Raw genomic sequence first — 22,894 nt, forward strand, 5'->3', positions numbered from 1 at the left:
GTGTGTGTGCTGTTAATTCTTGCTCTTCCTCTGAACCCATGTGTTTGCAGTCTCCCTTTCAGAGCACTTAACTTAATTATCATAGAAAAAGCAATTTCCTTCAGAGTTGGCTGACTAGATCAGGGAGAGGAAACCGTGATCAGAGTATATTCTATGGAAAAAAAAGAGAAACTTTCTTTTATTTTTAATGACATTTCTTTTTATTTTATGTGTATAGGCGGTTTGCCTGCATGTTTGTCTGTGTGAGGGTGCCAGGTCCCCTGGAACTGGAGTTACAGATGATTGTGAGCTGTTATGTGAGTGGTGGGGATTAAACCCTGGTCCTCTGGAAGGGCAGTGTTCTTAACCACTGAGCCATCTCTCCACCCCCAAATAAAAGATATTTTCAATTAAAAAAATTAGAGTTGGCCAGCTCTATGCCGAATTGTCTGGCCTTGCCAGCAGTTTCTCTATTGCATAGAACTCAGGTTACCTCTTTCCCAAGCATACCTTCCTTCTAGTGGGTTGTAACAACCCAATCTAATAATGTCTCCTTATAGTTAGTTGCCAGGGCCATGCATTTTATTTTAGCAGGAAATGAAGACATTTATGTTGTTTTAGGAAGGAATGGAACAGAAGGTGACTGGAAACCAGGATTAAAGATGCAATTTGAAATCTTTAATTCTAATTCTATTCATTCCCTCCCCCTCCCTCTTTTTTTTTTTTTTTTTTTTTTTTTTTTTTTTTTTTTTGATTTGGTTTGAGACAGGGTCTCACTTTGTAGCCCTGGATGTCCTGGAACCCACCATGTAGACCACACCGACCTCAGGCTCACAGGTGCACCAGCCTCTGCCTAGTGCTGGAATTGAGAGCTTGGGCCTTTAATGTCTGGCTTACAGTTCTATTTTTTAACACATATTCTTTAGCATATTTGGGATAATTCTGTTTATGGCTGTTATGCTGCCTTTTAAATTATAAAGTCATGTTTTAAAAAAAAGTTTTAATAAACAAATAGTGCAAATGCTTCCTTTTTGTACGGCACCCTTCTATTCTTTCTTCTTTAAAAAAAAAGGTCCTTTGCTGTCAGTTTCTTGGAATAACTCAAAGGGAGAAATATTTTTGTTAGGAACGTGGATTCTAAGTAGAAAAGTTTCTTTCGTCATCCTTGTGTGTGTATCTGTGTATATGGTGTGTGTGCACGTGTGACTGTGTGGGAGAGGTGTGTGTGTATGCATATGTGTGTGTACATGAGTGTGTGTGGGCACATTGTGGGTGTGTATGCATGCGTGTGCATGGTGCATATGTGTACCTTAGAGGACAGTTGCCCTAAATACACATTTTAATAGATCAAAACTTACAGAAACAGTGACTTATATGTGCTGTTAATGGCATATATAGATCTAATATGGCACTTTATGATAACAGAGACTTGGTGGTTGTTGACAGAAAGCCTGTAGAGAAAGGCACAATTAATCGTGTGTGTGTGTGTGTGTGTGTGTGTGTGTGTGTGTGTGTATGTGTGTGTGTATAGAAATGTGTGATAGTGTAGCATGAGATGTTTCTCCTGCTGATTATATCATGGCATTTGGAGAGTTAACCAGATCTACCTGCTGGCTTTAAGATCGAGGTGTGACTCCAGACTCGGGTGAAAATAGCCCAGGTGTTCTTTAACTATTGAGGACGAACAACAAAACATTGTGTGTCTGTTCCATGAATAGGCCTGAACCCCGAAAGGAATGAAGTGAAGCAACCAGTCCTAGAAGGCTGTGTGGTGTATGAGCCCAAAGATACAGGAGGAACAGCCGCTGGTTTAGTGGTGTTACACAGGATTCCCGGATAGACGAAAGGAAAAGCAGCTGCTATTTAAGGTGCGGTGTTAATGGCTGATGTTACGAGCATTCGCCCAGGTATTAAACCTTTTCTCCAATCAGGTGATTGTACAGCCTTCCGAGTACCATAAGAACTGCTGTAACTTTCGTAGGATTGAGTTGTCTGGTGTGAACTGCAGAGAGGCTGCTAAGAGCTGGGCGAGCTTCGGCACTGTGGGAGGAAGGTAAGGGCAGTTCTATTATTAGTTCACTATGGCTGCCATAGCAAAACACCATCCCAGAGACTTAAAGAACATACATCTGTGTCCTCACAGCTCTGCAGGCGTTAAAAGTCCAAGATGAAGGTGTCATAGGATCTTTCCAGGTCTGTCTCCTGGGCTTGTGGCTGGCTGCTTTCTCACCATGTCCTCAGGAAGTCTCTTTGTAGACACACCCCTGGGGTCTATATGTGCCCACATGCTATAGGTTTGTGTGTGTGTGTGTGTGTGTGTGTGTGTGTTTTGTTTTTTTGTTTTTCTGCTGCCTGTCAGATTGGCTAGAGGCCCACCCTAATGCTTTCATTTTAACCTAACTTCTTTAAAGTCGTGGTCTGCAAATTCCGTCACACTGGAGGTAATGGGAGCTAGGACTTAAGTGCATGCAAACTTCCAGTGGGGCAGATGTTAAATCTCTCCGTTACAGTAATCTGGCAATGTGAGGATCTGATGCAGGTAGGGAAAGCTGTATGGGCCCATGGGGTGGCAGCAATGGGTCAAGGTGGAGGGCAGTGTGCCAGCCACTCCAGACTATGGTGACACATTTTAGATTGTGGCGGGGATAGGGGTGGACCTGAGGAGATATGGGACCAAAGGTGACATCATCAAAGTAGAAAAAGCAAAATGGATGTCTAGAGAGCTGGGGTATAGACTGATGGGAGAGGCTGGAAAGATAGGGTCTGATGTACGAGATGAATGGGCAAACGGGAAGCAAAGGGGCTGGAGACCTTGCAAAGACAAAGTATGCTCAAGGCTTGGAGCTTGGAGTCTCAGATGGGATGTCATCATTTGAAGCCTTGACATCTCTCAATGTGGAAAGGGGACACTTGGTAAATGAACGTGAATCCCCCATTGCTGGCGTGGTTGGTAAAGTCTCACAGGTTCTGTATTCATTTCCAAGTGGAACTGCATCTGTAGCTCTCTTCTGAGAGAGGACTAGTCATTTCTTCCCTCGTTAAGAGAAGAATATTTTATGCTAATTAACCACAGATTCTCCTAAGAGATTTTTCAGGACCCTGAACTGGAGGTTGGCGAGAGACACATGTGCTTGTTAATCATTGGTGTTGGCTCAGATTGTACAGATTTTACAGCTGGCTGCCTGGCCAGCCGATGACAGGATTCCTGATAATTATTATTTTGTGTTTTACCTCATTTAGAAGCATTAGAACATGGGGTGTTACTCCTCGGTTCCAGCTGACTTTGCTTAGATACTGAAGTTTGAGTTGTGCTTCCTGCATACGTCATCTTGACTTGTAAGCACCTAAAACCCTCGGCTGGAGCGTCTTTGGACTCTATAGAATGCCTATACCTATACCTCTGTGAAGGAATGGCCTCTGGAGTGGCTGGCTGTTTAGCTTGTTCAGATATAGCGGTGAGATAGAGGGAAGGAGGTTTTTATATTTGCTGGTATCTTTAAGAAAGACTTCAGAGGAATTCCCAGGAACCTAGCAGCAGCTGGGTCACTGTGGAGTATGTGTGAGTGGGCAGGAGTGGGGCAAGAAAAGAGACCCAGAGACTAGCATCAGAGAGGGATGTTTGCATGGTGTGTATTCCAGTGCTCATTTTTGGATCATTGGAATATATGACCCATTTAAGAAGCTAACTGTTTGTGTGCATTGGTGTGTCTTATGCACACATGTTTGTGCATGTGCAGGTACCGGAGCAATGCACAGGACACCCTCAGGTGCCTTCTACTTTGTTTTCCAGATAGGGTCTCTCATTGGCCTGCAACTCATCAAGGAGGTTGGACTGGCTGGTTAGATAGGATCCCCCTGTCTCAGCTTTCCCAGCACTGGGACTACAAGCCTGCCCTGGCTTCTTAAAATGTCTTGTATTTTGAATAAGATCTGTGGGGATTAGATCTTCTGTCCAGTCCTTTAAAGATTGAGCCCACCTCCTCAAGCCCCAAACTTTACAGAAAACTTTACAGAAGAATTCCTGAGCCCGGAGTCTTAGTCCCTTACTGTTGTGGTTTGTTCTGCTACATCAAACAGGGCTGGTGATCACATGGCCAGCGTAGTTTAAGTGTAACTCAGGCTTCGAGTTGGCTTCCATGACTCTCTCCTCTTTTTTTTTTTTTTTTCTGAGAAAAGCATTTTTTAATCCAAGGCAATTAGTGGATGGATAATCTCGAAACTTCATCACATGGTTTTTGGGGGAAGTGTATAATTAGTATATTATGTAAGGCTGTGTGGCACACAGCTCCAATGTTTGGCACTAAACAAGCACTCGCTATATCACATCTGTATCATTTTTATTGACCAGCTGTGTGTGTGCATTCCAGCCGCTTCCTACCGGTAGAGCACCAATACTAGTGTCTCTGTGTCTTTCAGTGCCAGTTGAAGTGAGGTCTTCCAGGACAGTTCTTTCAGAAAAGGTTGTGGGCCTTTCCAAGGGTCACTTCACTACAAAAGCAACAGCCACTGCTTACCTCAAGACAAGGCACCCGTGTGCTGCTGTTTGGCTGACGCCGCTGAGAGCAGTACCCTGGCTTTTAGGAGCCTCTTTGTTTGCCCTGATGCTTCCCTGAAGCACTTTAAAGTTTTAGATTAAAACAGTTTAATCCCATGAAGCTTTCCTTTTTATATGTGCCTATTTTTAAGTAAGTGTGTTTCAGTATATATGTTCATCACATGGTGATAAGATCAGGGTAGGTACAACTCTTACCTTTAGGGCTGGAGAGATACTCAGTGTGTAGGAGTTGCTGTTCTTTCGGAGGACCCGAGCTTGGTTCCTAGAACTGCATCAGGTGAATCCTTGGGAAGCAAGCAAGCAAGCAAGCACGCACGCATGCACTCATATAAATAAAATAAAACAAATCTTTACAGAAAACCTGACTTTCCCCACCTCAGAACTTTTGGAAGCATTTTGATTCGCATGTATTGTAGTAATTACACATTTATGAGCTTACAGTGTGGTATTTCACTACATGTACAAAGTGTGTACGGAGGGTTGGGGATTTAGCTCAGTGGTAGAGCACTTGCCTAGCAAGCACAAGGCCCTGAGTTCTGTCCCCAGCTCCGGAAAAAAAAACAAAACAAAAAAACAAAAACAAAAAACAAAAAACAAAAAACCAAAGTGTGTATGGAACAAATCATGGCCAATCTAATGGGCTCGTTGTTGAATGATGCACCTTATAGACGACTATGACATACTGTGATAACCTGGTGCTAGTGGCCCATGTTACTGACAGCCCATAATATGCCTCCTCTGAACTTCAACTGCGCTTGCTACTTTGTTACCGTTTGGTCTCTAGAGAAAGCTTCTTACAGAAAAGGTGTCCCGGGTAGACAGTTTACTTTGTTTCATCTGCCATTGCAAAGACTAAGAACTTTATGGTTGTATCTTGTGTAAATGCACCTGGCGCATTACTTTTCTTCTTCAATGCCAACTGTAAATTGTTTAGAGAAGCGCCCCGCCCCCTTCCTGTGTAAGGAAAAGCTTGGTTTCCATGGTCACCCTGGCCGTGAGGGAGCTAAGTGAGACTTGTGGTTCAAGTGTGGTGATGACACTGACCAGACTGCGTGGCATATTTCTGCCTGGCATATTTAGTATGTCTCTATGTGGAGGTTCCAGTTTATGTGGGGGACAGAGAGCTAAAATAAAATATTTTCAAATTCTACAGATGCCCATTCAACTCATCTTGCTAGCTTCACATCATTGCATGTGCCGAGGGTTCAGGAGACAGACCGGTCTGTGTGTCCCTGCAGCTGCAGCCTCAGTACTAGAGATGACTTCAGTCTTTCCTTGGCTGTCTGCAAGTTGTGGTCTCAGAGAAAGCATAACTTTCATGCGTTGCTTCCCCGTCCAACTCAGGGTTTGCTTCATTCTGTTTGTTTACAGAGGAAATGGCTGGAGAAAATGCCGCTCCAGAGGGTTTGGGAGAGGTTGATGGGCAGTGAACGAGACAGGAAGATAAGAGGTTTGGAATGACAGTTGACAGGAGACTCTAGATTCAGATGTCTTCCAGTATACCTTGTGAGCACCAAAGTGGGATGGGCTATGTAGTATCATCAGAAGAGCAGCTCTGAGCTAGGTCTGTCTTATCAAGGTGTAAGTGACAAGCTTATGTCTGCTCATACTTCTGGGAGCTAGGACCCCAATATCAAGGTATGATCCTGGTTACTTCTGTGCCTCTCCTTGTTTTATTGATGGCTATCTCCCTTTGCTTATATGAGTTTTCCATTGTGCGTCCGTATCCTTAGTACAAGGGTACAGGCCCACTGGAATTGGGCCTGCTTTGGTGATGTCATTTACAATTTGATGCTGAGTACAATTTGAAAGGCCCTCCCTCCCTGTTGCAGCTACATTCTCAGGTAGCAGCCCATCGCAGAGATGGGCAGAGTTCAGTCTTTTCAGGATGATTGTGACATTTTGAGGGTTTTCTGTTCTTGAGCTGTAACCCCGGCCATGTCAAATGTTTAGAGGCTTGGTCAAAGACAGTATTGCTAAATTATTATAAATTATTTTGAGAGTTGGTGTGAGGACTCAAAAGCCTAGGCCACTGTATCATAAGATCTATTAAAACTTTAAAGAGTGTTTGTTGGACTGGGTGTGATGTTATGAGCCTTTAATCCCAGCATTTGGAAGGCGGGAAGGCAGAAGCAGGTAGATCTCTTGAGTTTGAGGCTAATCTGATCTACCTAGGGAGTTTCAGGCCAGCCAGGGCTTCATGGTGAGACTGTGTCAAAGAAAATAATTGGTTGGTTTATTCCATTTTCTTGAGCCAACCACATTTTCCTGTCTTATTGACATTAACGCCTCTGATTTGTTTTATTGAATGTGCAGGTAAGATCTTTGTTCTTTTCATAGAAAGTCTTATATAGGGGCCTGCTATTTGAAAATACGCTGATTGAGAGCAGACTCAGCTTGGACGAAAGCTGGGATGTCTTCTTGTGTTGGGTCCCCACAGATGTCCTCTCATGTCACGGTGGCATGTCCTTGCTGTCCAGTAACTCCATGAGGAGAGTAGCATCTTCCTCATTCTGAGGTGTATCTGTTACACTGTGCATGAGGCCCACACACCTTATTCCACTGTGAACCTAAAGAAGCAGTTGTGAGCCCAAGTGCTCATGACAGCCCCTTGAGGTCCTTCTGCGTCCCATGAACATCTCCCACCACATCAGGACCCAGGACCCTTCCTACCCGCACGATTCTCTATGAGCCTTGGAGCAGTTGGTCTGTGTCTTGAAGTGTGGTGAGTACAATTTGACACAGCGATGGAGGGAATTCCAGCACTTACCAGCCCACCATGGTAGGCAGAGATCAGACTTTGAAGCTTCTGAGATTTTGAGTTGAATCTCCCTGGTCTTTGGGATGATGGACCCTGCTTGGAACCCTTCCCCCATTTTCTCATCTACAAATCTAGTATATAATGACACAGACCTTGGTGTGGTGGCTGCTCATGGACAGTGGCCACCTGCATACAGAGTGCTTTTTCTGAGCCAGGATTTTGGGTGAATTCACTCCTTTCATCTCTGCTACAACCTGGAGTGTGTGCGCTTTGTCTCTACTTTGAAGAGACCTTAGCATCCCAAGCAGCTAGGGCTCCTGGCAGTGCCGCTGTATCTGCTAAACGAAGAGCCAAGCTTTCCACTCAGCGTCTGATCTCTTGCCTCCGTGCTGGGTCCCGCTAACACACTGTGGCACAAGATTCGTCTTCATGGAAACACACGTGTAATGTGTCACTGATGTTGCCCATGACACTAGGAGTTCCTTTGCCCACTATCTGTATATTATGATTACAGACTCATTCCTTCTTTAGCGATTGGAGCCAGGCATGCCTTGGGAGGGAGTTTGTCCTCTCTATCCTAGTTCTTCTCTGGTCTTGGTGCTCCAATGTAGGCATCCACTCATTAAATGTCATTTCAGGAATTTACGATTCTGTCATCCTCGATTAGGTGTTCTTTGTAGGCCCGTGTGAGCCCCAAGTGTGGCAAGCAAGCCCTTTAAGAACCATGGTAAGTTGGATCCGCTGGTGAATGGCTTTGATCTCAGCTTTTCAGGAGGATGATTGCTAATTTAAGGCTAACGGGGGTAACTAGTGAGGCCAAAGTAAAAAGAGGGCTGGGGGCATAGGTCAGTGGTAGAGAAGATGCCTGGCGTGCAAGGTTCTTCTTGCAGGGATTGAAAGAGGAAATTAGAAGTTACCATACAGGTGAAAGGTGGGATGACACGGGAAGGGTGGAGTTGGAGAAGCCTCAAATTCTTGCCACCCACACCTGCCCTTCAGTCGGGCTATGTAACTAACTAGGGGCCACTGGCAGCATAGGAGGTAGAAGTGTAGACAGTGAAGCCGTGTGGACTCTCACTGTGCGTGAGATGGATGGTAGGATGCTGGAGGCCGGCATGTATGTCATTTCCTAGTTGCAGATGCAGAGGTTGTGTTGAATAAAGAGGAGTTTCTGAGTGACTCTGGAATTGGGAATACGGTAGGTCTGGTGGGGCACGAAATGCTATGCATATCCAAGGGGCTTAGCAGAAGCCTTGAGTGTCAAACCGACAGGGAAGGAATATAGGCCGTGAGTAAATGGTGGCACTTAAGAAAGACCGACGATATATGAGGATTGTATAGAGTTAGTGAATGTGAGATAAAGACTAGAACTTTTGTGATGTAGAAAACTTATAAAAACACAGACGCCACTATGGCCCAAATTCAATTTTTTTGTGTAATTTGAGAACCACAAATTTGAAGGGGATATAAAAAATTCTGAACCTTATTCTAAACCCAAGAGACTAGTCTCTTACTCAAATGCCATTTCATCCATACACAGTTTCCTTTAAAGCAATAATGTAAGCAATACTTATGCCAAAACAACAACGACAACAACAGCAACAATAACAACACAAAGATACTTCATTAAAGTGGGCAGGGCAGGTTATCAGTTACAAGTTGTGAGGGATTGGGACTGTGTGTTTTGCTAAATGTAAAATTAGAATTTTTTCCCCCCCAGATATCCAAGGTGGAGTATTTCAAGAAGTATTAATCTTGGGGTTGGGGATTTAGCTCAGTGGTAGAGCGCTTGCCTAGGAAGCGCAAGGCCCTGGGTTCGGTCCCCAGCTCCGGGGGGGAAAAAAAAAAGAAGTATTAATCTTACAGGCATCTTGAATAACTGAGTGCTGTTTGATAAATATGAGAAAGGCGTGTTAACTACTCATATTTACCCAGCTTTTTAGTCTGTCAAAGGAGTCACTAAATACCTCCCTCAAACTACCCAGATCAGGGTGTGTGTGTGTGGGGTGTGATGTGGTGTGTGTGTCTGTCTATATGATCTAAATCAATGAACTAGAGTTGGTCAGGGCGTGTGTGTGTGTGTGTGTGTGTGTGTGTGTGTGTGTGTGAGAGAGAGAGAGAGAGAGAGAGAGAGAGAGAGAGAGAGAGATCTGCCATCCCTCGCATCAGGAGGGTGAGCAGCCCCTATCACCAGTGTCACCAGTGTATGAATCTGTTTCACTGTGGAAGCTCACTGGAAACTTTGTCATATAGGGAGACATGTCATACATTTGGGGGGGCTGCTTGGTGGCCTGGGCTTATGAGTCATTTGACAGCAGTGACTTCATTTGTGGTAAGGGAAAAAAAAATCCCACCAGTTACCCAAACAGTATTCCACACTAGAAGGGAATTATGTGTCTGAAGGGAGAGCGATGGAGAAGGCCTGGAATAGACTAAAGCTGGAGCCTTGTAGTCACTCTCATACAATTGGCGCCATTTTAAAAAGGTATTTATGTGGAAGGCATACAAGATGTTAGAAAGGGACACGGGAGATTAGGGGTGCAGCTTAATGACAGTGTATACCCAAGATGAGTGAGGCCCTGGATCCTAACACACTCCTTCCCTCCCTGCCTCCCTCCCTCCTTCCTCCTTTCCATCCTTCTCTCTCCACGCATTGACTTAGTTGAGGCAGGCCTGAGGTTTCTTGGAACCTTGGCCCCTTTCCCTCCTCACGGTGTGCTGTGGCCACAGACAGTAGTGCTGTACCCTGTCTGCATAGTTAAGTACCACTTCCTTGCTGTCACTGGAGCTTGCAGAGCCCTCCTCAGGGACGCAGCCTGCAGCTTAGCCTTTGTACATTTCTCTTTGTCACTCTGGTCACCCAGGCCCTGGTGAACAACTGCTCCCTTTTTCTCCTGGTCCTTCCCTCGTCTTCCCTTGCTCACTGCTGCCCATGGACCTCTGCTGAGGTGATGGCTCCCCTCCTCCCACGCTGAGTAGGCTTGGTGGGCTCATGGCCAGGCTGCATAGGGGTTGTTTTGGGGAGGGGTTGCAGTTGAGGTCATGTGTGTCCTCAGGTCCGACGAGTGCCTACAAAGAACACCTAAAATAACAATAAAGTTAGGTTGTCCCCCACCCCAACCCTGCCCCACACCCTGGCCTTGGCTTATGGAACTGAAAAGAGATATCCAATGTCTTTCTGTTCTTGTCTCATTAGCATGATATTGACTGTTATCTTTTGACAGGTTAGAAAGATCTGAGTGTGTTTCTGGGATTTCAGACACATATTCAGTAGCTCTTGATATTCTTGCAGATCATAGTTAAACTGTGGAGGGCTAGGCTGTGGTGGTGCACACCTTTAATCTAGCCCTCAGGAGGCAGAGGCTGAGGCAGAGGCAGTCAAATCTCCAGACCAGCCTGGTCTACAGAGAGGACAACCAGGGCTATACCGAGAAACCTTGTCTTGAAAAACAAAACAAAACAAAACAAACAAACAAACAAACAAACAAACACAGAGAGAGAGGGTTGTGTGTGTGAAGGCCTTGCTCTAGTCTTTAAATCTTCTGTCAAATACTATAAGACTTGTGTTCTTTCAAGATTTATTTATTTTACTTATGAGTACACTATTGCTCTCCACCACAAGAAGGCATCAGATCCCATTACAGATGGTTGTGAGCCACCATTTAGTTGCTGGGAATTGAAGTCAGGACCTCTGATAGAACAGGCAGTGCTCTTAACCACTGAGCCATCTCTCCAGCCCAAGACTTGTTATGACAAGACATAATATCTCTCCCCACCTTGTAGGACTTTTAAGCAAAAGTTTTAATCTTCCCCTCCTAGTGAAACCTGTTTACCCTGGAGGCCCATTGCTCTATTCTAAGAATTTGGTGGCCTGGAGCAATGACTCTTTTCTCCTTGAAGTCGTGACCATTTCCCCTTCCTGTGCACCAGTTCTCTTCAGCCAGCACATGGCATCTATAAATGTAAATGTCACGTGCTTATCAACATGTATAGCTACTTTGAGATGTGTTTAGTCCTTGAGCCACAGGTTGGACACATCTAGAACGGTATGGACAGTGGCTAGCACTGACGGCACTATCATGGTGCATCTCTCTGCACATGGCTGGCCCACCCTCAGGTACACATCCCACCCCTGCACATGGCTGGCTCACCCTCATGCACACAGATCCTGAGACTCCTCTCATTCATAAGCCCTCAACTTCCCCTCTATTGCAGTTGGAATCTTGCTTCTTCCTCTCTCGCTCTTCAGCCTCCATGGGATTCAAGCTGTCTTTACACGGTGAGAGAAATGGGGAGTCAACAGATATGGAAGGCAGTTTCAGGCACTGGCCTGGGGGGGGGGGAGGGAATGACAGAGGGTAGGTAGAGAGGCCTAGAAACGTGGGTGGCCTTAGAATCCCAAGGTCCTCCCAGGGCTCTAAGAGAGGGAGGGACAGGGCACAGGGATCAGCCCACACCAGGGGTGACATGGAGGAACCCTTGCCTGCTGGGGTCCTCAGCAGTTATGCCACCAAGCTTGAAGCGTGGCTGCCAGTTCCTTGTAGGCATTTCTGTAGCCTCTTATTTCATACTGGGAGCGATGCCTGCATACCTTAAATCCTGTCAGAAAACCGCCTTGTGCGATCATGTTTTACCTTATAGCTTTTTCAGGGTGCCAAGTGCTTATCTGGGGCTCCTTCTTTGGGATGATGAGCTTGCTTTTTTTCTCTGCTGAGAACTCCTTCAATCTGCGATTTTCGTTGTTGCTGTTTTTTTCTTTAATCTGGGCAGATACTGTGTAGTCAGCAGCTCTGTGCCTGGAAATGGTGGATTAATGGCTTTGTGTAGACCCACTTCTTTCGGGGAGGTTTGATTTAAGGCATTCAGTGGTCAGCCATGTCCCCCCTGTCCCCTAATGGATCCACCTTCTAAGTTTCCCTTGAAATGAGGAAACCTCAGCAGGTTCTGCTAGCAGCTCCACCACCATAATGGCTTTTTCCTTTCCAGTGGAAAACTACAATTGATCTTTCCCGCTGGCCTGTAAATGCCCATAAATCAGGAATGCAGCCATGTTGGGATGAGAATTCTTTTGAGCCTTGCAAAAATCTTTATCACGGTGGCAGATTGTTAAGAGGAGCAGGTGGCAGTGATAACTGGGGAGATATTTTTCTCTACAGATTACTCATTGGCCATTTAAGGTTCTGGTCTTCTGAGCATTGGGAGCCAGCTCTTCATAGCATTTCAGACAGCAAATCTCAGGAGGCGAAGCCATTTGGAACTCTGCCTTCAATTACAAAAGAGAAAGTGAACGCCACGAGGACTGTTTTGTTCCCAAGAATTATGACACAGCCCTCCAGCTCTGTGGCCTTTTTATTCTGATGGGGGAAGAAACGAAACCATTGTCAATTACCGTGCAGAATAATATTTTAGTGGCAGCTCTTCTCAGAGTGCCGTCAAGAACAGGGAGAGAGCCATAGAGTGTCCTTCTGAACTGTCGCCCAGGCCACAGGGTGTGTGCACTTGCAGGCGGCTGCAGGGCCTGCTCCAAGGGGAGAAGCATTGTATTCACCAGAGGAAAAAACAGAAAACCTAAAATAAAGCCATGCTTAGTTGAACTAATAAAGCACCGGCTAAGAAGTTCCTTTGATTTGTGAAGGACCTAGGGAAAAAAAGCCCTCCTCTGCTGCTGCTTGGTTACCTTGGGGCTCTACCCAAGTCAGTCCCCCAGAAAGTGATATCTTATCTAAGGGTTTATCCTAACAAAGGGCCTTCACTTCTGAGCAGATACCAGATATGCCTGTCGACAGGGATGTTTTGCATACTGATCTGGTGGTGGTGAGTGCTGGAGGGGATTTAATGGAAGCATTTGCATGCCAGAGGTTGAAGTAAGAGACTTCAACAGAGGATCATAGGGTGGAGGGCAGGCTGGACTACAGAATGAGACATGAATGAATGAATGAATGAATGAAGCATTTAACAGAAATAAAAATAGAGCTGGTGGGAGAGTTACTTCTCTTCTAGTTTTATCCAGAAAATTGTTAGAATAATCTGGCAGAGGGCAGAGTGCTAAGCTGTTTGCAGGGAGAGCGCAGGGTTAGGATGAGGCTAAACAGGATTTGCCGAGAAAGGACAGGAGGTCTGGTTTCCCTGGTCGGGAAGGCAGGCAGTTATGGCTGCCATGATGTCAGGGGTGTGCCATTGAATTAGGGGTTGCATATAGATGCTCTGGGAGTCCTAACCCCATCAGAAGTCACTCTGATGGGCCCCTCCATGAAGTTCAGACTCTCAGTCTTAAGATACCAGATAGGAGCCACTGCTGTCTTCTCCATGTCTTCTCTATTCCCAGTAATTCTTCTAACCTTCAGGCCTTTGATCATGGGCTGCCGTGAATACAGGGGAATGGTGTCAGGAGCTCCCAGTGACAGCTGTCTGGGTTCAGATCATCTGCTGTTTTTTTTGTTTTTTTGTTTTTTTTTTTTTCAGTTCTATGCACACTCCGTACCTCAGTTTCCTTCCTCATCTGCACCATAGGGATAGCATCTATTTTACAGTGTTGTTGGACTATGTGTCAATCACTGTGGCCATTAGTATATCGTCCTCCTATCTCAGCAGTTTCCAGAGCTCTCAAACACTTGGAGGTTCCCCCGTGGAGGCTGGAGAGGTCGCAGGGTACTTACTGGTTTGCAAGGATATCAAATGGCTTATAGCATCGAGCCTCAGATTTTCAGCATGAAAAAGGGGTGCAGGTGGCCATCAGTTCTCACACATTTTTGTCGAGAGACCCAAGCCATAGTACGAACAGGTGCTCACAGCCAACAGTGTCAGGTGGACAGAAGCAGGAGCCTAGTGAAGATACTTTGGGGGTGCTAGCCCCAATGAGAAATCACTCTGGCCCTTCTGGGCTCCATGTTGCCTGCTAAAGGTTCATACTCGAAGTCTTACCAGAGCTGGTCAAATCCTTGTCATGTAGTACTTGCCATGATGAGTTTTATGTGCATTCTTGTGCGACAGTTATGATACTTATTCTACTGTCCAGTCACAAATTACAATACACCAATGACAGTCAATGGGCTTGTCCAGATTGGTCCGATTCCAAATGTTTTGATTTTGTTATACAGATAGCTAGGCCTTATGCAGAGGAACTTTTGAGGCTGCACCTGTCTGGTTATATGGGTCCTTGTTTCCCTCACGGCATCCAGCCCACAGTTTTACTGTGACAACTGTTTATTAAATGCCCTGGTTTAGTTTCGAATGGTGAAAGCAAGCAGGCCTAGATTCTCTTGTACGTCACTGACATTCGCTGAACGTCTGCTATGTTCTAGGCAGCAGCTTTCCTTTTTCAGTGTTGCTCGGTTAGGAGTGGGAGAGGGGTACTTCACCAAGTCACCCAGTAAGCAGCGAGGACTGTCTTAAGGTAAAGGAAACTTCCTTTATGGCTTAAATAAAGCCACCTCCCGAGTGCCATCAGAGGGCGCAATCCACCTCATACCCAGGAGGCCTGCCTACTTGGATGTTAGCTAAATAGGTTCAGATTTCAGGATGTTTTGGATATTAGAGCTTTGAATATCAGTGGATAGCACGTGTTCAAATATTTCTAAATTCAGGAAAGTCCGAATCAGAAATAATTCTTGTCCCAAGCATTGTGAATAAGGACTTGATCTTATTAGAGGAAATATAGTCTAACTAGGGATGGAAGGATAATGCTTTGGTATTAAGGTTTAGGAGGGGCTTGCAGGGACACTTTCCTGGTTATACCCTGGGCCACATGCCCAGTATGGGAACATTTAAAAGCAACTTCAAGCAAAATGGGTCAGACTCCTTTTCTCTTTTCTTTTCTCTTTATATTTTACAGAGGAATTTGCTGTACATTCCTTGCAGAGAGTGAGCAAGAGAGGGAGAAAGAATGCTCAGACAGACAGACAACATGCAGAGCTCCTATATAGCAGGAAGTGTCCCAAGCAATGGTGTACCTATGAACCTCAGTGCCTGGGGAGTTAATGGGGGAGGGGGGGCGGAACGCAGAAGAAAGGGAGAAATGGGAGATAGAGCGGGCTGCCCTTCCTGCCCGTAGCTGTCACAACATTGGTTCAGGTACTCACTGCTGTGTTTCCTGGCCTGACTCACGAGCCACATAGGAATAATGGGGTGTCTTTGAGAATGCTGGAGCTTTTCTCAAGGAATCCAGGAACTACAAAGGGTATATTTTTGGAAGAAGTCTATTAAAGGTTAAGACTGGGGGTACATAGGACCTCCATGCAGCAGGATACGTTCCAGGAAGTGGGTGCTTAAGATGTCCCATTTCTGCCGCTTGCTTAGTTTCTGCCTGCTTTCACAATATACTCGAAGGCTGTGTCTGATAAACGGGTAGGCCCAATAAAACAAAAATGATTAACGCAGGACCAGGAAGGAAGGGATAGGAAGTGGATGTCAAGGACTTCCGGGACAGATGGTAGTTCTGCGCTTCCTGGCAGCCAGGCCAAGAAGAAGCTAGGATGATGTATGTGCTTCCCCCACCTTCTGCTCTGCTTCACTGGAAATGGGTGCTAGGTGGGGGACAAGCAGGACACATCCTTGGGTCACCAGTTCTTAGATCTTTCAGCCTCATAAGTGAGTGAAATTATCCTGTAGTCTAGTGGTCCTCAACCTTCCTAATGCTGTGTTCTTTCATACAATTCTACATGTTGTGGAACCCCCCCCCCAACCATAAAATAATTTTTTTCTTTTTTTTTTTTTGGAGCTGGGGACCAAACCCAGGGCCTTGCACTTGCTAGTCAAGCGCTCTACCACTGAGCTAAATCCCCAACCCCCATAAAATAATTTTTGTTGCGATTTCATAACTGTAATTTGCTATTTGCTACTGTTAGGAACCATAATATAAATATGTTTTCTGATGGTTTCAGGCGACTTTTGAGAAAGGGTCTTTCTTCCCAAGGGCGTCACAACCTGTGGGTTGAGAACCATTGCTCTAGCTGAATATGGCGGTATTGGTGATAGCTTGTGAAGATGGTGTTAGGCAGTAGTTTTGGGCCAGTTCTCTCTGAAGTCAGAATGAAGACTGTGTGTGAAGACTTCTGACACCTGCTTGTGGGAGATAATTGTCAGCTCATGTTGGTAGATGGTTGCTTCTGAGGGGGGCCTGCTAGGACAGTCTCCTGACCTGTGCCTGCTCTTCCCTGCTCACCCATGATCCTGAAATCACCTGTTAAAAGCAGGATTGGACCATATTTAGTCAAGCGCATGCTCAGTCTATCCAAAGCCCTGGGTTCAGTCCCCAGCATCAAAACGAAATCGTGCTCTCTGAGGAGACTTTTTACTGGGACAGCATTGCCCTTTATTTGATTTTTGAAGACCTGCGGCCTAGCTGTAACATCCCAACTCTTTCTTCTGGGAGAGAAAGCGAAGCTAGAACAAACAAGACCAACCAACTCACCAAAGAAACAAACGAAACCCCAACGTTTTTGGTTTTGAACACAGCTATCTTTCTCTCCTGCTGGCCTTCCGCAGTCTGTCCACTGAGGGGTGTGCAAAACCCCAGTGTGCTCAGGAGAATGGCGGTGCTTCCTTCTCTGTGAGCCTTGAGGAAGATGTCTTCTCTCTCCACACTTTACTGATAGAGCAGTTAAAGGAGTTATGGATGCTGGAGGGTGAAGCTCCTTGTAAGGGCGCAAAGGAGAGAGCTGATTTTAGACTAAGGGGGTGTGGTCACAGCTTTACAAAGTAGCCACAGGGCGAACACCCCTGCCTTTTTTTTTTAACATGAAATTTTAGAATTGAGCCGAGACAGGGCTGAGTGGAGCCCTACATCCTCTGTGTAACATTGTGTCAACACTGTTACCTTTCACATCTTCAGCCTGACGAGCTGTGTTACTGAGGGTGATGTAGTCCTCAGAGCCTGGGAACCGCTGGACTGAGAACAAGGGCCTAGCAAGCTGCCGGTTCTCAATGAGGGTTTTGTTCTAGCGGTTTAATTTGCACTTGGTGTGTGGGGCGCCCGTTGATGGGAAGAGCTGCTCTTTGTTTTGGGTAAGGAGGGCTGAGGTTTCCAATAAGCATTTCTGGCTTCCGTCTGTGTTCAGTGTCATTTGAGGAGCACGGAGCTGCTGCTCTTCTGCTGCTGCCGTTCCCCTGAGCACACTGGGGTTTTGCACACCCGTCAGTGGACAGACTTCGGAAGGCCAGCAGGAGAGCGAGACAGCTGTGTTCAGAGATGGAAATGCCCTCCCTGAGCTGTGCCTTCATAGTCTGGGGCAGATAGGAGACACCTTCTCCGGTTCTTCCTTTGGGTTGGTTTGCCTTCCTTTCCACCATGAGCCAAGACAAGGAAAGGGCCTCTCTTCCCCTCCTTTATTGTGCCAAGCTAGGTGCTCCTGGAAAAGTGAATAAATTATTCATGAGGAAGTAAATTTGGAAACAGTTAATGCGGAAGCAGTGGTTAAAGACCATTTATTGAACTCCCCACTTTGCTCAGGCTACCAGAAAGGTCTGAAGCAAGAGCCAGCAGTTGGTGTGTGCTTCGGTTCGTTTCTGTCTATCTGCCTAATTTCTGGCCTATGAATCCTCTGGTTATGTCCTCACCCACATCAGAGGTCCTATTCAGCTCAACAAGAAAAAACTCCTTGTGATCTAGAGAATATATATTCTGGCCCGGTTGGAACCTAACACCTTGCCTTCCTTTCTTTGATTTTTTTCTTTGTTGTTGTTTTTTTTGTTTGTTTGTTTTTTGTTTTTCAAGCTCTGATAATTTGTTTTAAAGTAAGATTGGGGATCTAGTTTCCTTCCTTCTTCTGCCTTTATCAGAGGTGGTATTTACAGTTTGGAGAGCTATAGTCACATGCCTTTAGGACCTGGTCCCTAGAAGTCTGCTTTAGGATACCAGTGTGCACCCCCTTTTGACTACAGATCCCCTGTCTGGAAGTTACTTTGCTTTGTAACCCCCACATAGAAGACATGGTCAGAACCAGGAAGCACACACAACTGCTCCTTTGAGGTCTCTGGCAAAAATTATGTGTTATTGATAGACCATACTTTTCCCCTGACACATTTTTGGACCAACTTTAACATCAAGATTTCTTCCTTTTAAAAAATCTGAAATAAATAAAACCGGCATGAAAGTGTAGTAGAGGTTTCACCCAATGCCTGTTGCTGCTTCCAGGGCACTCAACCCTTGCTGGCTTGCCCAAAGTCCCATGATTTAGTTTCCAAGTTCACAGTGAGGGCGAAAGGTTGAAACTGCTACCCCCTGCACTGAGGACTGTGCTTGTGTCCTCCGGTGGCCCCGAAGTCATAAACACCGCCCACCTGAGAGGATGGTTCCGGGAGGGGCTAAAGGTGATGGACACGAGACTGTCCTTCGCATGTTTCTCTGTCGTTATGGTGGCCCATGATTGGTTGAACTGTTAGCTAGCCTCAGATTAATTATGAAATGCTCCAAATCCAATGTGTGCTATACATAGATCTCGTCTATAGTCTCTCACTGTGCTCACTTCTAAAACACACACACACACACACACACACACACACACACACACACACACACACACACATTTCCAGTGTTCAAAAAGTAGCAGTCCCAAGGTACAACAGAATTCAAATTTTACTTCTACTGTGTAAGTCAGTGTAGTATGTGTTTGGGTGTAAAACACACAAAGTCATGCTGGCACTTCTGTTCAGGAACCGGATGAACTTGGACCTAGAATCAACCACGGCCCTTCTTACAAAACCCTTGTGACTGATTTACGTTATATATTCTTGGCTCACATGCAAGAAGTGAAATGCATCGTTGTGTGGCCTTCCCATCCACCAGAGATACGTTGCTGTGACACTTACCAAAATGGCAGGAACCCTAGAGGACTTGTGGCTTATCCTGCCCAAGACAAAGTGGAGCTTAAGGCCAGGGACAGATATAGATAGATAGATAGATAGATAGATAGATAGATAGATAGATAAGATAGATGGATGACCATTCCAGTCAACCCAGCTCCATTACTTATCCCGCCCCACCCAGGCATCTTCTACGTTCCCTGGTTCTGGTTCCCACGGCCATCTTCACCCAGTACGGCCATCTTCAGAGTACGGCCGGCCATCTTCCCCGAGTACGTTTGCGTTCGAAGATTCTACCGAGTTCCTCTTCCTCCTGCTCCGGCTTCATCATCGATGTATGAGTCCCAAGGGTGCTGGCCTGCTTTTGTAAATCAATTCTTTTTAACCATTACTTTGAGGGTCCCACCCGCTGTTTACTGTAGTGGCTGATCCGTCCCTACCCCACCCCCACCTCCCTCCCACACAGGCAAAGAAAGTAAGACAAAGACATAAGATTGTAACAGTATCGAGCGTGCTGTCTGTGAGGTCGCTTGTGTGGATTTGCAGAGGAGCGAGTGGCCACTGGGAAGTTGGCAGCGTGGCCACTGGAGACAGTGTTGCCTGGAAAGCAGTGACTGTGTAGCCTTGTCCATACAAACAAGGAGAGTGGAAGCTGAGAATGAAGGACCTGGAGGCTGTGGCAAAGGAGCACAGAGAGCTGGATCCCAGCATAGAGGGCCCAAGGGGTGAAATGTGTGCGTATGGCAGACAGTACTGTTACAGCGGTTAAAGGCCATTCGACCCCATTATTGTCAGTGTACGCAGACCACAAGACAATAAAGTGGCCTGTGGATTAGCAAGTAGCTGTGGCGTGGCATAACTGTGTAAGTGGAGTATTAGTGTACTGCAGCATGGACAGCCCATAAAATACCACACAATGCTAAGAAGCCAGGGACTGGAATGACGGACCAGTGGTTAAATGTGCTTCATGCCCAGTTGTGAGAAACAGAGCTCAGCGTCTGTGGAACACCCTGGGCATCCCACATAAGCCAGTTCCAAGTGAGCAGTAGAGGGAGGAGGAACGTCGGGGCTTTCTAGCTTCAAGTGAAGCTGAGGAGAAAGCAGAAGCCCCCAGGTTCAGGAAGAGACTCTGCTTCGAAGGAGTAGGCAGAGAGAAACAGACGACAAACCTTAGGGCTCTCTTCTGGCCACTCAGTGTATATATGAGCATATATACTGCTCTGTGTATCCAAGTTCACAGTGTATATAGTCTCTCAGTATCATATCAGGAGCATGACCCTGCATATGTACACATACTCTCGAAGATACACTTGCAACACACATAAGTACGCAAATCTGAAACAACAGAACAATAACAACAGCAGCAATGAAACTGTATTAAGGGTCTGCAGAGACGGCTCAATGTTTCAGAACACTGGCGGCTCTTGTGGATGATCCTGGTTTAGTTCCTAGAACTCACTGGGTGACTCACATTTTATACTTGAGTTCCAGGGGCTCCATGGACCCTGTAGGTGCCACACACATTTAATGGACACGCTTACACGCGGGCGAGACACTCATACATAAAATAAATCTAAGAAAATTTTGCAAAACAAAAGCTGTAATAAGCCACACACTAAAAAGTCACACGTTTTAAGGTTTCGTGCGTGTGAAATGTCTAGAGTAGGTCCATCTATAGACACAAAACAGAGTGTGGTTGCCAAGGTCTGAGGGAGTGAGAAATGGCAGTGTGTGAATGAACACAAGGTTCCCTTCCCGGGACATACAATGTTGCAACAAGATAGCAGTGCTGTAGGTACTGTGAAAGCACTAATCCTTCCTTTTAAAGTTGTTAATGTTGATGAATTTGACCTCCCCTAAAGTAGGGGTACTTTTTACCAAGGTATGAAAAAGACACGGGTTTCCAATAAGGAAAGATTCCACGTACTTTAAAAACTATAAAACCATGTCATCATCCGCAGGGTTTTATAAAATTAGATTTATTTTAATTATGTATATGTGCGCACCTGTCTCGGGTGTTCGGAGGTGGCATGTGTGCACAGGAGCAAAGGTTCCTGGAGGCCAGTGGCCTGGGGCCCCTTGGAATTGGAATCACAGGTTATTGTGAGCCACCCAATGGGTACTGGGCACTGACCTCAAGTCCTCTGGGAGAACAGCAAGGGCTCTTACCTTTGAGCTAACTCTCTAACCCCTTTCTTAATGTTTTGAATGACCAGTGTACTGTTTTCTTTTTTTTTAAAGTTCCTGCACATTTATTTATTTATTTATTTATTTATTTATTTATTTATTTATTTATTTTTGGTTCTTTTTTTCGGAGCTGGTGACCAAACCCAGGGCCTTGAGCTTCCTAGGCAAGGTTCCTGCACATTTATAATTGACTTCTTAAGAAAAGTTTTGCTAATTTTCACAGGTCAAAGAATGATTGCAGTGTTTCCCCCTATGACCGCTAATGTTTCCTCACATTTTTTTTATGACATTAGTACTTTTAATTTTTATGACATTAATACTAGACAGATCTTGGGGATTGCCTACACATGTGTACGTGTGACAATTAATACTCAACACTCCAGAGAGCCAACCCTACCTTTTGCCACTGAGAATTCCGAGAGAATTTTATTATCGAAGAGGTGTTACGCGGGTGCCCTTAAAAACAGAGTAAGTTTTATTAGTGCTTACGTTAGTATTACCTTGGCTCCTTCTGGGATAGGGGAGGTAATGTCTAGCGGGCATAAGAGCTTGGCAAAGAGCCTAGACTTTAAGGGTAGGCACAGCATCAGAGAAGCTCACAAGGACTGACTAGCGGCTGTATGTCAGATATGATGACCTGGTTATGTCTTAGCTTCAGGATACCAGGAGGACAAGGGCTGTCAGGTAAGATACCTGGTCATGATGATGCCATCACTGGGCCCTGATGGTGCAATGTGCCATAGGATGCTATGATGATACTTGTATTCTACTGAGGCATGATATTCTCATGGGCCACGGGGGCTTATGGTACTGTTTACTATCAGTTCGCTCTACAACTGTGTTTTGTTTGCTTTTATGCTTCTGGTTTGAGGTCTTGTTTATGGAGCCCAAGTTGATCTTGAACCTTTGTGCCCCCAGGCTGGCCACCATCTTTCAGTCTCCACCTGATGCTGTCTTCGGTGGTGTGTGTTGCAGTTTCTCCTGCTGTCCAAGGATTCAGGCTATGCTTGTGTTGCAGCTGGTTTACTCGTACTTATCCAGAGGCTGGGAGATAAGCATTAGTCAATCTGGAGGCACAGTGCTTAATAAACACTTGTTAATGACAAGTGTTATTAAGGAGGTGATACTTGGAATACAAGGAAACCAAGATCTTAATCTACATCTTTTAAAATGCCAAGGGAGCGCTGGAGAGATGGCTCAGTGTTTAAGAGCACTGGCTGTTCTTCCAGAGGTCCTGAGTTCAAATCCCAGGAACCACATGGTGGCTCACAACCATCTGTAATAGGATCTGATGCCCTCTTCTGGTGTGTCTGAAGACAGCTACAGTGTACTCCTCTATAATAAATAAATCTTAAAAAAAAAATGCCAAGGGAATCAGTTAATCTTTGCTTACGATCATTGGTAATGTGTTCTGCTCCAAGCCGTCTCTTTCCCACACCCATGGTCTTTAAATTATTTTTTACGTCTCTTTCCTATTTATATTTTGAACATGGTTAAGAACAATAGACCGTACCCACCATGGCCGGATGTAATAGGTCAGTGTATTACCGTGAAGCCGACTGCCTAGGATGGCTCATACCCTCTGCTCGCATCTTAGACTTTATTAAACTAAA

At 45.5% G+C, this 22,894-nt stretch overlaps 1 protein-coding gene across 7 annotated transcripts in view; it reads left to right on the top strand.

Moving 5' to 3' along the window:
• Positions 1 to 22,894, top strand: part of Nedd4l (NEDD4 like E3 ubiquitin protein ligase) — a 332,826-nt gene that overhangs the window by 26,012 nt on the left and 283,920 nt on the right. The window contains exon 1 of one of the 7 annotated variants that reach the window (XM_087592386.1): positions 1,989 to 2,032. The gene's annotated coding sequence lies outside the window, so the exon portion shown is untranslated. 7 annotated transcript variants of the gene reach the window in all.

Source organism: Rattus norvegicus, chromosome 18 (genome assembly GCF_021556685.1).
Source record: "Rattus norvegicus strain SHRSP/BbbUtx chromosome 18, alternate assembly SHRSP_T2T, whole genome shotgun sequence".
Taxonomy (NCBI): domain Eukaryota; kingdom Metazoa; phylum Chordata; class Mammalia; order Rodentia; family Muridae; genus Rattus; species Rattus norvegicus.